Below are 14774 nucleotides of genomic sequence, written 5' to 3'. Positions count from 1 at the left end.
TTTTTTTTAGCTGAGGGCAAACTTATAATTTTAAGCTGAGGGTAAATTCGTAACTTTAAGCTGGAGGCAAAACCATAATTTTATTTTGAACTGGGGCACAATAATAGTTTTGAACTAAGGGCAAAATCGTAATTTTGAACTCATGGCGCATTCGTAATTTTTGAAAAGGGGGCAAAATCATATTTTTAAACTGAGAAAAAATCGTAATTTTTAGCTAGGGAGGAAAAACTAAAACGAAGGCAAGACTACAAATTTTAGCTGAGGCAAAATCCTAATTTTTTAAATGAGGGAAAATTCATAATTTTAAAATGGGGGCAAATTCGTATTTTTTAGCTAGGTCAAAACCATAATTTTATTTCGAACTGAGGGAAAATTATAGTTTTGAAGTAAGGACAAAATCGTAATTTTGAGCTGGGAGCATTGGCATAAATTTATTTTGAAATGAGGACAAAATCATAATTTTGCACTTAGGGTGAAAACGTAATTTTTGAAAAAGGGGCAAATTCATATTTTTGAACAAAGGGCAAAATCGTAACTTTGAGCTAGGGGCAAAAACATAACTTTATTTTAATCTGGGGGCAAGACGGTAATAGTAAGCTATAGATAAAATCGTAAATTGATTAGACCAATGAGATTACCTATTTATATTAAAAAGTAAAAAAATAGGGGGGGGGGGCACCGCCCTTTTCCACCAATTGGAGGGTGGAACTATTGCCGCAAACCTTCTTTGTATATGTAGGTAACTAGTAGTTGCCCTGCCCGCGTTGCGGGGCGATGGCCGAATAATTTTCAATCAATTAAAAAAACACTACGATAATTTTGCTAGGAAAAAAACTAAAACAATGATAAGACCGTAATTTTCAGCTCAGGGCAAAACTGTAATTTTTCAGGACTAATGAGTGAGTGTTAGGCAACTCCTTGACACTGAACAAAATTTAACGGAGTAAACCAATAAAAAAACTTTTATAGTTTTGCTAAAAAAACTAAAATGATCGGAAAAACGTAATTTTGAACTGAGGGCGAAATCATATTTTTCATTCAGGGATAAAATCGTAAATTAAATGGACCAATGAGGTAGTCGCAGGCAGCTGCCGGCATGACTGTAATTTTCACTGGGGGCAAAATTGTAATTTAACCAGGAAAACAAACAAAAACGATGGAGAAAATGTAAATTTAAGTTGAGGGCAAAATCGTAACTTGGCTGTGAGAAAAAAACTTAATGACAAAACTGTAAATTTAAACGGGGCAAAAATCGTAAATTTGAACCGATGACAAATTTGGAATTTTTAGCTGGGAGCAAAAGCGTAAATTTATTTTTATGGGGGGGGGGGTAAAAATATAATTTTGAACTGGTGGCAAAATCGTAATTTTAAGGGAAAAAAACTAATAGTAAAACTGTAAATTTAAACGGGGCAAAATGGTAAATTTGAACCGCGGGCAAAATTGATATTTTTAGCTGGGAGCAAAAGCGTAAATTTATTTTTAAGTGGGAGGTAAAAACATAATTTTAAACTTATGGCAAAGCGTAAATTTAAAGCGGGATAAAATCGTAAATTTGTTGGGCCAATAGGAGAGTGCCAGGCAGCTGCAGCTGCCTGACACTATTCTCTTTGCCGCCCATGTGAGCCAATAGATGGCTACCACCGCCCATTTCACCCAATAGGTGAAAACCACTATTCCCGCCAATCTTCTTTGTATACGTTGAATAATTAAGCAAGTGTGACGATTATTTTATGGTTGGGTGTAGATTACCATTTTAGTCCTTAAGGTTTGATTAAAATTGCCACTTTAATCTAAATAGTTTTTTTTTTGTCCAAATAGTTTTGTTTTCTGTCATTTTTGTTATTTTCATCCACCACCACCACCCACTCCATCACAACCTTCTATCATCGCCACCACCTGCATTGAATCAAACACTATTACAAGTAATTCTTTTAGGTCCTTTGGACCAAGGGCGTAGCTTTCAAGGGGCCGGGAGGGGCGCCAGACCCCCTGAACTTTTCGCTCAGTAGTGTTGTGTATGTATGTTTCGTGTAGAATGTTTTAGGTATATACGTTTTCGACCCCCTTGGTTTTATAATTTTTTTTACTTATATAGAATTTTTAGGTTCGGTGACTTCCGATCCCCCGGTGGAAATTTTCAAGCTTCGTCTATCTGTACTACTTTTTGCCTATTATCTAAAACCTCTCTCAAGATCATCCTATGCTAGAACTATATATATTTTCTGCTGACTGTATAATATGTCATAGGGATGAGCGTGGTACTGGTACCGTACCGAACCGATACCAAAATTCGTCAAAATTGGGTACCGGTATAGGTACGTGATCGGTACGGTACCGGTATTTGAATGTAAAATCCGGTATTTTACCGGTACCGTACTGAACCAGTACCAATACCAAAAGTACCGATACCGAAAATGCCAAAAAGTGGGTACCGGTAATGGAAAAATTCGATACGGGAAATTCGATATCGGTACGGTATCCAGTACCAAATGCCCATCCCTAATATGTCATGACTTCCAAGACTTCTTTATATTCTTTCACACCATTCTTTTAAGGGTTAGAAATACGAGGATAGTGTCACTGGCGAAGCTTTATTGGGCCCGGTCCTACCGATTTTTCGTTCGTAGTATTAATTTTGTCGAAAATTTACGGATTTATTTTATTGTAAAATATTGGATTTTTAGAGCATGTTTGGCTAAGCTTTTTTCATCCAACTTATTGACTTAATCAAAAAGCCAATAAGGAGTTTTAGTGTTTGGCAAATGCAAAAGTCCTTTTCAAAATGACTTTTTGAGAAGGAGAAAAAGTCATCAAAAAGTCATTTTTGAAAAGTTAGAATGTTGTGCCTTTTTGAACTAACTTATTAACTTATTAGCTTTTAGTCATTTTACATCAACAAGCTAAGCCAAACACTTTTTAAAAAACAACTTATTGACTTATTGGCTTTTCCCACCCCATAAGCTAATCCAAACACTTTTTTTAAAAACTCATTTTCAAAAAGTCATAAGTCAATAAGTCATTTTCTCAAAAGTCCCTTTTAACTTACATAAGCTTATCCAAACATGCCCTAAGAGTCCGCCCCACCAATTTGAATTTTGAGAGTCCGATCCCCACTAAGTTTCCGTTCAAGCTCCGTCACTGGATATTGTTATACTTTTCTTAAAGAGTCATGATCCTTATAGAGTGGCCTAGGAAATACGAGCATGACGATTAAAATCTAGGTTGTGTCGTGACATTATACTCTTTCTTGTGTTCACCTAGTTAACTAGTGATATCACACAGATTATAAATTTTTGTAAGGAGATGAAATTTGCTTTTATAAAATATTTATGGATTTTTTTAAAGGTTAACATATTTATGGATTTGAGCGGTCTATGTGAATCCTGAGCGGTCTATATGAATCTGACGGGATGAAAAAACAAATATTGAATAACTTTAGCTCCGAGTTATGTAACACCCCGAAAATATAAAACAGTATATCATAATTATGAAGCGTAAATGAATGGGGGTTTACTAACTAGTAATTCTAACCTAGCTAGTTAACTAGTCTAAAAATAGCTTATAAGGTGATTAAAAGTTACCAAACTATATGTGGAACAAAATGGAGGGGCCCTAATTGTTAAAATCTGAAACTTAATTAAAAACAAACCAAACACTCCAAAATTTGAAGTGTTGGTCGACCAGGAAAGGAGCAGGGGGCGACATCCCCATTCCAAAACCCTAACTTCACAAAACAATCAAATTGAAGGCCTAAATCTGGTCCAAACGAAAATCCGAGCATAGAATCGTGACCCTCATCACAAGAGGATCTCGAGGTATGTAAAATTTATGAATTTCTCTCAACTTGAAATTTTCATGAATTGGAAGAAAATCTGAAATTAGGGATGCATGTGTGTGTTATGATGATGGAGGAACAACTATAGTGTCTAAGGACAAACCCTAGATTGATAGAAGTTGAAATCATAAGAAATTTTAGGTGAATCCATAATCACCTTGGTAGGTGATTAGTGGGTTATGTGTATTTGGATGAACACTAGAAAGTAGATTGTTAATCTAGTGTAAATTAGCAATCTGGAAGTGATTTCAGTAATTAGAAGCTAATATACATATAAATTAGTTGAATTATACGAAAATAGGGTTAAATGATAAAGTAGAGATGTGAAGTTTAATCATGTAAAAATCTGCCTATGAAGTGTTTGTTGAAATGCCTCTATGAAGGCTTAAAAACTGAAATTTCGAGTTTAAACGCATAATCATGATGTTCGGTGTATAATGCGTTTTATGATTTGAAAAGAGTTCTAAACATGACTTGAATTGAACTCTATAGGACAAGATACCGGAACGTCGGGTGGACAAGCCGGTGGTGACTCACGGTTGAAGGGCGTGCGCTAAGGTATGTAACTTGTTTCCGTTACATTTATTATATCGGATGATTCAAATATGTAATTGAATTATGAATATGAGTGTTTGGAATAAAACAATGAAGTCGTCGTATCGATTGATCGACTAAATTCGGTTGGCACTCGTTGGTAGTCGTCATATAGGAGGATTCCTTCGACGAGCCAAACGGGTCAAATAATCAAGTAAAACATGATTTATATTCCGGGATATGATGGATTGTTGTAAGTTATTGGTTGACATTTATCACATGTTAGAATTACTAGAATTGGATGTAACGAGTCTTAGAAAAGCGAATCACAAGATTTTCTTTGAGTAAGATGAACAAAACCAAAACAAGACATGGATTTCCAGGACCCACCGTAAATTACGGTAATACCGTAATTTACGGTAAGGGTCAGACATTTTATGGTAAATGTCTCCTGGTTTACGGTGACCAGAAATCTCCAGGACTCACCGTAAATTATGGTGATACCGTAATTTACGGTAAACCCAGAATAGTTGTTTTGCTTTCATTATTTTAAATGTGATGTTCAAACTTGTGATTATTTTATATATTAACATCAAAACTAATGTTTTAATGGTTTTGATCATAGGTAAATTTGCAAATCTTACGGGTGGCGACCAAGTGATATATGAAGAACCGAACACTACATTTCTAAGCTTCCGCTATGTTTTGAATCTTTAAAACTTTGTATATGGGGTGTAAACATGTTTTGAACATATTTTTCAATGCTTTAACTTAGTCATTAGTCGACTAAGGCCTTTGTTACTTATGAACCTTTTTAATGAAAGTCATGTACGTAAACAATATTTTCACTAAAATGGTGTTGTTTATTAGTATAAACGAGCGAAAAATTTAAGGGTGTTACAAGTTGGTAATCAGAGCCTAAGGTTGTTTATAAAGTGTTCGGTTCAAGCTTGATCGACCATCCGGTAAGAACTAACTTCTGTTAATAAATTTTATATTACGTAAAGAATGAGAAATGAACAAATATGCATGAAAAGAGCAAGTAAGCTCATTTAAATACAAGAAATCAAAAGCAAGAACGATCAAATCAAGTTGTGAACTTGATTGAATCAAAAGCAAGAACGATCAAATCAAGTTGTGAACTTGATTGAATCAAAAGCAAGAACGATCAAATCAAGTTGTGAACTTGAGTGAATCAAAAGCAAGAACGATCAAATCAAGTTGTGAACTTGATTGAATCAAAGCAAGAGCGATTAAATCAAGTTATGAACTTGATTGAATCAAACAAGTACAGCATGTGTTATGAATGGAATGTTTTAACAACTTGTGTAAACATTTCAGAAATAGAGATGGCTGATAAAGGTAACGATGATGCGGTGCCAAGAGTCACCGAACAAGTGAGGGAAGTGATTGCCGAAGAGGTTGGAAAGGCGATCGAAAACAGTTTGACAGGCTTCATTGATAGAATTCAAACCACAGTTTTATCAATGGTAGAAGATAGAATCAAGAAATTAGAAGATGATTCGAAATCAGAAAAGGAAAAGCATGGAGGACGAAAGCCTTGTTCATACAAGGAATTCATGGCTTGTAAACCACCGATATATAATGGGGAGGTTGACCCAATAGTGTGCCAAAGATGGCTAAGTGATATCGAAGGGGTATTCGAGAGGACCCATTGTGATGTAGATGACTATGTAGCCTATGGTACGGGTCAACTAAGAAATCAAGCGAAAGATTGGTGGGATAACAAGAAGAGAGAGATCGGTATTGAAGTTGCTAAGGTCATGACTTGGGAAGAATTCAAGACGCCATTTCTGAAGCATCATAGCCCCAAAGCGGTTATGAATAAAATCAAGGAAGAGTTCATGCAGCTTAGGCACAAAAATGAGACCATAGACAAGATTACGGCAACGTTTATGGATAAGATGAAGTTTTGTGACGATCTGGTGACAAACGAAGAGAAAAAGATATACTACTATCATAACATGTTGAGTGCCGAGTATAGGGAATTTATCACCCCTTCCAAATACGAGACCCTTACCGAGATTATAAATGCTGCTCGGGAAAGGGAGATCGAGCTAAAAAAGAGTATCGAAAGGGGTGAACGGAGAGCACATGATGTAAATCCAAGCCCTACTAAGAAGGCACGAACAAACGAAAGCGCAAGGAAACCTGATACGAAAGGCGGGTCGCCAAGTTGCAGAATCTGCGGGAAGGGTCATAAAGGCGAATGTCGTTACAAGGATAAGCCTTGTCCCATATGCAAGAAAACGGGACATATAGCCATATCATGCCCGGAGAAGGTGACGGTTTGTTACAATTGTTATCGAACGGGTCATAAGAAGTCTGAATGCCCGGAATTGGTTGAAAAGAAGGATGGGAAGGAACCGAAGGGTGAAGCCCCTAAAGCAAAGGCAAGATCTTTTCAACTAACCGCCGCAGAAGCAAAGATTGAACCTGACGTGGTCTCAGGTATATTTACTGTGAACTCGATTCCTGCACGTGTGTTATTTGATACGGGTGCGAATAAATCCTTTGTTTCATATGGATTTATTCGACATCCTTCATTTGTTCTAACTAAATTACCTGTGCCCTTAGAAGTAGAGATAGGTAATAATAAAAGCTTTATTGTTTGCGATGTATGTGAAAATTGCAAACTGAGCATTGACGATGAAGAATATTTGATAAATCTAATCCCGATGTCGATGGGAGAATTTCAAGTAGTCGTTGGGATGGATTGGCTATCTCGGCACCATGCAAAGGTCGTGTGCTTCCGTAAAGAGATAAAACTGACATCTCCGAGCGGGAAACACGTCACCATTTATGGCGAAAAAGGAGACAATCCCGTAGTATGCTCAATGTTGAAAGCTCACAAGCTAATGAAGCGAGGATGCAAGGCATTTATGATATACGCTAATGAACCCGAAAAAGAATCACGAAAGATTGGAGATGTACCGGTAGTACGAGATTATGAAGATGTTTTTCCGGAAGATTTACCGAGGATACCGCCTGAACGGGAAGTAGAGTTCGGGATCGAATTGATTCCGGGCGCGAAACCCGTAGCAAAAGCCCCGTACCGACTTGCACCGTCGGAATTACAAGAGTTGATGTCCCAAATCCAAGATCTGCTTAACAAGGGATTCATAAGGTCGAGTGTGTCTCCTTGGGGCGCACCGGTATTGTTCGTGAGAAAGAAAGACGGGAGCATGCGCATGTGTATCGATTACCAGGAGTTAAACAAACTCAACGTAAAGAATCGATACCCGCTCCCGAGGATAGATGATTTATTCGACCAACTACAAGGTGCGAACTGGTTTTCTAAAATTGACCTTAGATCGGGGTATCACCAACTAAAGGTCAAAGAAGAAGATGTGCCGAAAACGGCTTTCCGCACAAGATACGGACATTACGAATTCCTCGTGATGTCATTCGGGCTAACAAACGCACCCGCGGCTTTCATGGACCTCATGAACCGGTTTTGCAAGCCAATGCTGGATAAGTCGGTCATCGTGTTTATCGATGATATATTGGTATATTCGAAAAGTGAAGCTGAACACGCACATCACTTACAAGAAGTGTTAGAGACCCTTAGACGAGAGAAGCTATACGCACAATTCTCTAAATGTGCCTTTTGGTTACGAGAGGTACAATTTCTTGTCCATGTTATAAGTGCCGATGGAGTATTGGTGGATCCGTCAAAGATTGAGGCGGTGTCAAAATGGAATTCCCCGAAGAACCCATCAGAAATTAGAAGCTTTTTGGGGCTTGCGGGATATTACAGGAGATTCATTCAAGATTTCTCCAAGATCGCGTCACCACTAACAAAGCTAACACGAAAGAAAGAGAGGTTCATTTGGGGTGTTGACCAAGAGAAAGCGTTTCAAACGCTAAAAGAAAAGTTAACTCAAGCTCCGGTACTAACATTGCCGGACGGAGTCGAAGACATGGAGGTTTATTCGGATGCTTCACTATCGGGACTCGGTTGCGTGTTGATGCAACGGGGCAAGGTAATAGCCTATGCCTCGAGGCAATTGAAGATACACGAGAAGAAATATCCCACACACGATCTCGAGTTGGCGGCGGTAGTGTTTGCATTAAAAATATGGAGGCACTACTTGTATGGAGTAAAGTGCACCATATTCACCGACCACAAGAGTTTGAAATACTTCTTCGATCAGAAGGAGTTAAATATGCGACAAAGGCGATGGCTGGAAACGGTGAAAGATTACGATTGCGAAATACGTTATCACCCAGGGAAGGCTAATGCGGTGGCGGATGCTTTGAGCAGAAAAACGGATTATGTCCCGATACGAGTAAGGTCGATGCAACTTGTGGTAACCTCGGGTATACTTGAACGTATTCGAGGGGCGCAATTAGAAGCAGTAAAAGAAGAGAATTGGAAGAAAGAAAGAATAATTGGTCAGTTGAAAGATTTGTCGGATGGGAATCACGGGTTAAAGACTCGATCCGGAAGGATATGGGTCCCACATACCTGTGGAGTAAAGGCACTCCTACTTAATGAAGCCCATAAATCCCGTTATTCAATTCATCCGGGTGCGACCAAGATGTACAATGACTTGAAACAAAACTATTGGTGGCCCGGAATGAAGAGAGATGTGGCGAAGTATGTGGAAAAATGCTTGACATGTTTACAAGTCAAGGCGGAGCATCAGAAACCATACGGCAAACTCCAACCGTTAGATATTCCGGTTTGGAAATGGGAACATATAACAATGGACTTACTGACCAAGTTACCTAAAACGAATCGCGGTTTTGATGCCATATGGGTAGTGGTAGATCGATTGACGAAAAGTGCTCACTTCATTCCGATTCGTGAGACTTATACGTCAGAAAAGATGTCAGAAGTTTATACCAATGAAATCATAGCACGTCATGGGGTGCCGGTGTCCATCGTGTCTGATAGGGATACCCGGTTTACTTCGAATTTCTGGCGAGATTTCCAAGAGCAAATGGGGACCAAATTGTTCATTAGCACTGCGTACCATCCTCAAACGGATGGACAAAGTGAAAGGACGATACAAACATTGGGGGATATGCTACGGGCGTGTATAATCGACTTTGGAGGCAGTTGGGATGTTCACTTACCGTTAGTTGAGTTTTCGTATAACAACAGTTACCACTCTAGTATTAAGATGGCACCATACGAAATGATTTATGGTAGGAAGTGTCGAACCCCAGTATGTTGGGGTGAGGTGGGTCCACGAGAACTCGCCCACCAAGATATAGTACGAGCCACGAATGAAAAGATCGATAAAGTTCGGGCACACTTGAAAGCGGCTCAAGACAGGCAAAAGGCGTATGCCGATAAAAGGAGAAGGCCGATTGAATTCCAAGTTGGTGACATGGTCTTGCTAAAAGTCTCCCCATGGAAAGGTGTTATTAGATTCAGAAAAAGGGGGAAGCTAAGCCCAAGGTTTATTGGACCATTTAAAATTATTGAAAGGATCGGCAAAGTAGCTTACCGCCTCGAGCTACCGGCAGAACTAAGTGGAATCCATAGCACGTTTCACGTGTCTCAATTAAGAAAGTGCCTAGCAGATGAAACTGCTTATATTCATTTCGATGATATTGAAGTAGATGATAGCCTGAATTATGCGGTGAGACCGGTGGAGATTTTAGACCGGAAAGTCAAATACTTAAGAAATAGACAAATTGATCAAGTCAAAATCAGATGGGAGCATAGAAAAGGCTCGGACACTACGTGGGAGTCCGAGGAAGAAATGCGACGACTCTACCCTTCATTATTTGGTACGTATTTCAGTTTCGGGGACGAAACCCCTTTTAAGGGGGATGGAACTGTAACACCCCGAAAATATAAAACAGTATATCATAATTATGAAGCGTAAATGAATGGGGGTTTACTAACTAGTAATTCTAACCTAGCTAGTTAACTAGTCTAAAAATAGCTTATAAGGTGATTAAAAGTTACCAAACTATATGTGGAACAAAATGGAGGGGCCCTAATTGTTAAAATCTGAAACTTAATTAAAAACAAACCAAACACTCCAAAATTTGAAGTGTTGGTCGACCAGGAAAGGAGCAGGGGGCGACATCCCCATTCCAAAACCCTAACTTCACAAAACAATCAAATTGAAGGCCTAAATCTGGTCCAAACGAAAATCCGAGCATAGAATCGTGACCCTCATCACAAGAGGATCTCGAGGTATGTAAAATTTATGAATTTTTCTCAACTTGAAATTTTCATGAATTGGAAGAAAATCTGAAATTAGGGATGCATGTGTGTGTTATGATGATGGAGGAACAACTATAGTGTCTAAGGACAAACCCTAGATTGATAGAAGTTGAAATCATAAGAAATTTTAGGTGAATCCATAATCACCTTGGTAGGTGATTAGTGGGTTATGTGTATTTGGATGAACACTAGAAAGTAGATTGTTAATCTAGTGTAAATTAGCAATCTGGAAGTGATTTCAGTAATTAGAAGCTAATATACATATAAATTGGTTGAATTATACGAAAATAGGGTTAAATGATAAAGTAGAGATGTGAAGTTTAATCATGTAAAAATCTGCCTATGAAGTGTTTGTTGAAATGCCTCTATGAAGGCTTAAAAACTGAAATTTCGAGTTTAAACGCATAATCATGATGTTCGGTGTATAATGCGTTTTATGATTTGAAAAGAGTTCTAAACATGACTTGAATTGAACTCTATAGGACAAGATACCGGAACGTCGGGTGGACAAGCCGGTGGTGACTCACGGTTGAAGGGCGTGCGCTAAGGTATGTAACTTGTTTCCGTTACATTTATTATATCGGATGATTCAAATATGTAATTGAATTATGAATATGAGTGTTTGGAATAAAACAATGAAGTCGTCGTATCGATTGATCGACTAAATTCGGTTGGCACTCGTTGGTAGTCGTCATATAGGAGGATTCCTTCGACGAGCCAAACGGGTCAAATAATCAAGTAAAACATGATTTATATTCCGGGATATGATGGATTGTTGTAAGTTATTGGTTGACATTTATCACATGTTAGAATTACTAGAATTGGATGTAACGAGTCTTAGAAAAGCGAATCACAAGATTTTCTTTGAGTAAGATGAACAAAACCAAAACAAGACATGGATTTCCAGGACCCACCGTAAATTACGGTAATACCGTAATTTACGGTAAGGGTCAGACATTTTATGGTAAATGTCTCCTGGTTTACGGTGACCAGAAATCTCCAGGACTCACCGTAAATTATGGTGATACCGTAATTTACGGTAAACCCAGAATAGTTGTTTTGCTTTCATTATTTTAAATGTGATGTTCAAACTTGTGATTATTTTATATATTAACATCAAAACTAATGTTTTAATGGTTTTGATCATAGGTAAATTTGCAAATCTTACGGGTGGCGACCAAGTGATATATGAAGAACCGAACACTACATTTCTAAGCTTCCGCTATGTTTTGAATCTTTAAAACTTTGTATATGGGATGTAAACATGTTTTGAACATCTTTTTCAATGCTTTAACTTAGTCATTAGTCGACTAAGGCCTTTGTTACTTATGAACCTTTTTAATGAAAGTCATGTACGTAAACAATATTTTCACTAAAATGGTGTTGTTTATTAGTATAAACGAGCGAAAAATTTAAGGGTGTTACAAGTTATGTCTACCACAATTTGTTCCTACTTTAGTTTGATATACCGTGATATTCATACTAATGACATAACGGACATTTCAAGTTACTATGTTTGAAACTAGTATTGGAGCCCACGCTTTCCGGCAAAGACGTAGAAGGGTGCTGGCGGTGATGTATTTGTTACATGATATATCAATGGGTTATTATAGCACACATGCTTTATTTTAAATGTTGGTAAAAATAAGCAATGAACACAGTTTAGTAAATAGGGTCTAGAGTTAAAAGTTAGCTTTAATTATAATAATTAAATAAATAAAAGTAAAACAAAAAAAAATGAACTTACAAAAAAGATAAAAGAACACATATTTGTTAGAAAAGAAAGAAAAAAAAATTATCTTTATTAAACTTTAAGGGTCATACGAGAACTCTATTAAAGTTGAGGGAGGGGGGAATAATTGAAACGTAAATCGTTTATGGAAAAAAAAAATATTATTTAACTTTTGCATTATAAATCTATTAAAGTTCAGGGGTAAAATTGTTTATGCAAAAAAAAAAAAATATTATAGTTCATAAATCATAGGATAACTCTACTAAAATTAAGGATTAGAAACATAAATTATCTAAAAAACAAGAAGCCTATAAATTGAAGTTACATGGACCACTAAATAATTATAACTGTTCTATTTAGAACTGTTAGTATATAGAATGTCATTGTCATACATAACTACTTTTTTTTTTTCCTTTTGTTTAAACTATATATTAAAACTCTTTGGATGATTTTATAGGGTAAAGATCTTATACAAATAGTCTTATCGTACAAAACGTATGAAATGTATGAAAAGATAAAAAGACATAGTGACATTTTCGTAATTATTTTACTCGTAATTACCCTACATGATTAAAATTACCCTACAAGATCATTTGTAGAGTAATATGATACTTTACAAATTACTCTACAAGATTAAAATTACCCTACAAGATCAAATCTACCCTACAAGATCATTTGTAGACTAATTATGATGCTCTACAAATACTTTACAAGATCAAAATTCCCTACAAGATTAGTTGTAAAGTAACTATGATAGTCTACAAAATTACCCTACAGGATCAGAATTACCCTAGAAGATCATTTTATAAAATTACATTACAAGATCAAAATTACCCTACAAAATCATTTGTAGGGTAATTTTGATAATTACTCTACGAATAAATAATTACGAAAATGTCACCGCGTTTTTTAACTTTTCATGTTTTTCGTACGATAAATCTATTTGTATTGATCTTTTGCCTGATTTTATATGTATGGAGCAGTTTCATTAAAATGTCAATTTTGTGTAAATCGTTTAAGAAGGATTATATAAATTACATATGACACTCTTTGTACATTTTGGTCCTAAAACACACACTCCCATCCATTTTGTTATCTCAAAATATATAAAAATTTTATAAAAAAAAATCTAGCACAAAAAATTCAGCACATAAATATAGTACAAAAAATCTAGCATAAAAATGTTATACAACATAGAAATATAACACAATTTTTGGTTTTTTTAGAATAATGAATTTTAATAATCCCAACTATTAGCCATTGGCCGGCAACGGTCCCAACTTAAAAAATAACAAATAGTGGTCCAACCTTTTCACATATTGTAAACCAATGGACTTTACTAATAGAACCTTAATTTCCTTTTGTCCCCTTATCTTTTTCGGTTTAGTAAAAGTCCATTGGTTTATAATATGTGAAAAAGTGGGACCACCATTGGTTATTTTTGAAGTTGGGACCGCTGCTAGCCAACGACTAATAATTGGGATTATTAAAATCCATTATCTTTTTTTTTTAAGTTTTCATATTTTATATAGCGATAGGGTACTCAAATTAAAGATAAAAAAATACTCGATTTTAGGGTTCGATAATTTTTTTAAATAATGTCGTATGCAAAAAGTTATAAACATTTAAAAATGGGAAATGTGATATACGTGTGCTTTGCATACGAAGCGAGAAAGTCCACAAAAAGCTTATTCTAAAAATACCTAACCATTAATTTGAAAAATAAAAGGTTAAAATTATTTCTTACCCTAGTTAGACAAAAGAAACTTTTTATTTAATCCCACCCTTTCATCTTTTATATGTATATGATCTATTATTATATATTTTTTTATATTTCACTATTTCAGTAGATATTAATTAAGTTGAAGTGTTGAACAATTTTGTTTAATCATTAACTGCACATGTTAATGAGAATTTGTTGTCTATATAGAATCATACATAACTTCTCATTATATGATTCATCTAGATGAAGTGAACATAATCCTATAAATTAAACATTACCTAGTCGAATTATGTGATTTGAGATTGATATACAAAACTCTTGATAATTGTTAATAACAAAAGAATCAAGTATTTTTTTCGAACGGCAAATTAAAAAAAAAGAGTAAACGACCTCATATAACTTTGACACCGACCCCTATTTTTTTTTTTTTAAATAACATAATATACTCTGAATGACATAACTAGTTTATATAATTATTTGACCTTTTGACTGTTTGGGTCGTATGTGTGTTTTAATGAAGTTTGATTTTTAAAAAAAAAAAAACTACTTTACATAATTCAAAATTGCTCAAATCCATGTTAGTTCTTATGCAAGTAAACAATTTGGCCCATTCTAAAAAAAATTAAGCCCATTAAGAATCAAACCATCCTAACCTCAATTCTAGGTTTTTTTTTTTTTTTTTTTTTTTTTATAACTTTTCTCCAAACTTTTCTTTGTTACTTTATTAGTTGAT

The sequence above is a fragment of the Helianthus annuus genome, chromosome 11 (assembly GCF_002127325.2).
Source record: "Helianthus annuus cultivar XRQ/B chromosome 11, HanXRQr2.0-SUNRISE, whole genome shotgun sequence".
Classification (NCBI taxonomy): Eukaryota; Viridiplantae; Streptophyta; class Magnoliopsida; order Asterales; family Asteraceae; genus Helianthus; species Helianthus annuus.
Note: the sequence above shows the minus strand (reverse complement) of the source record.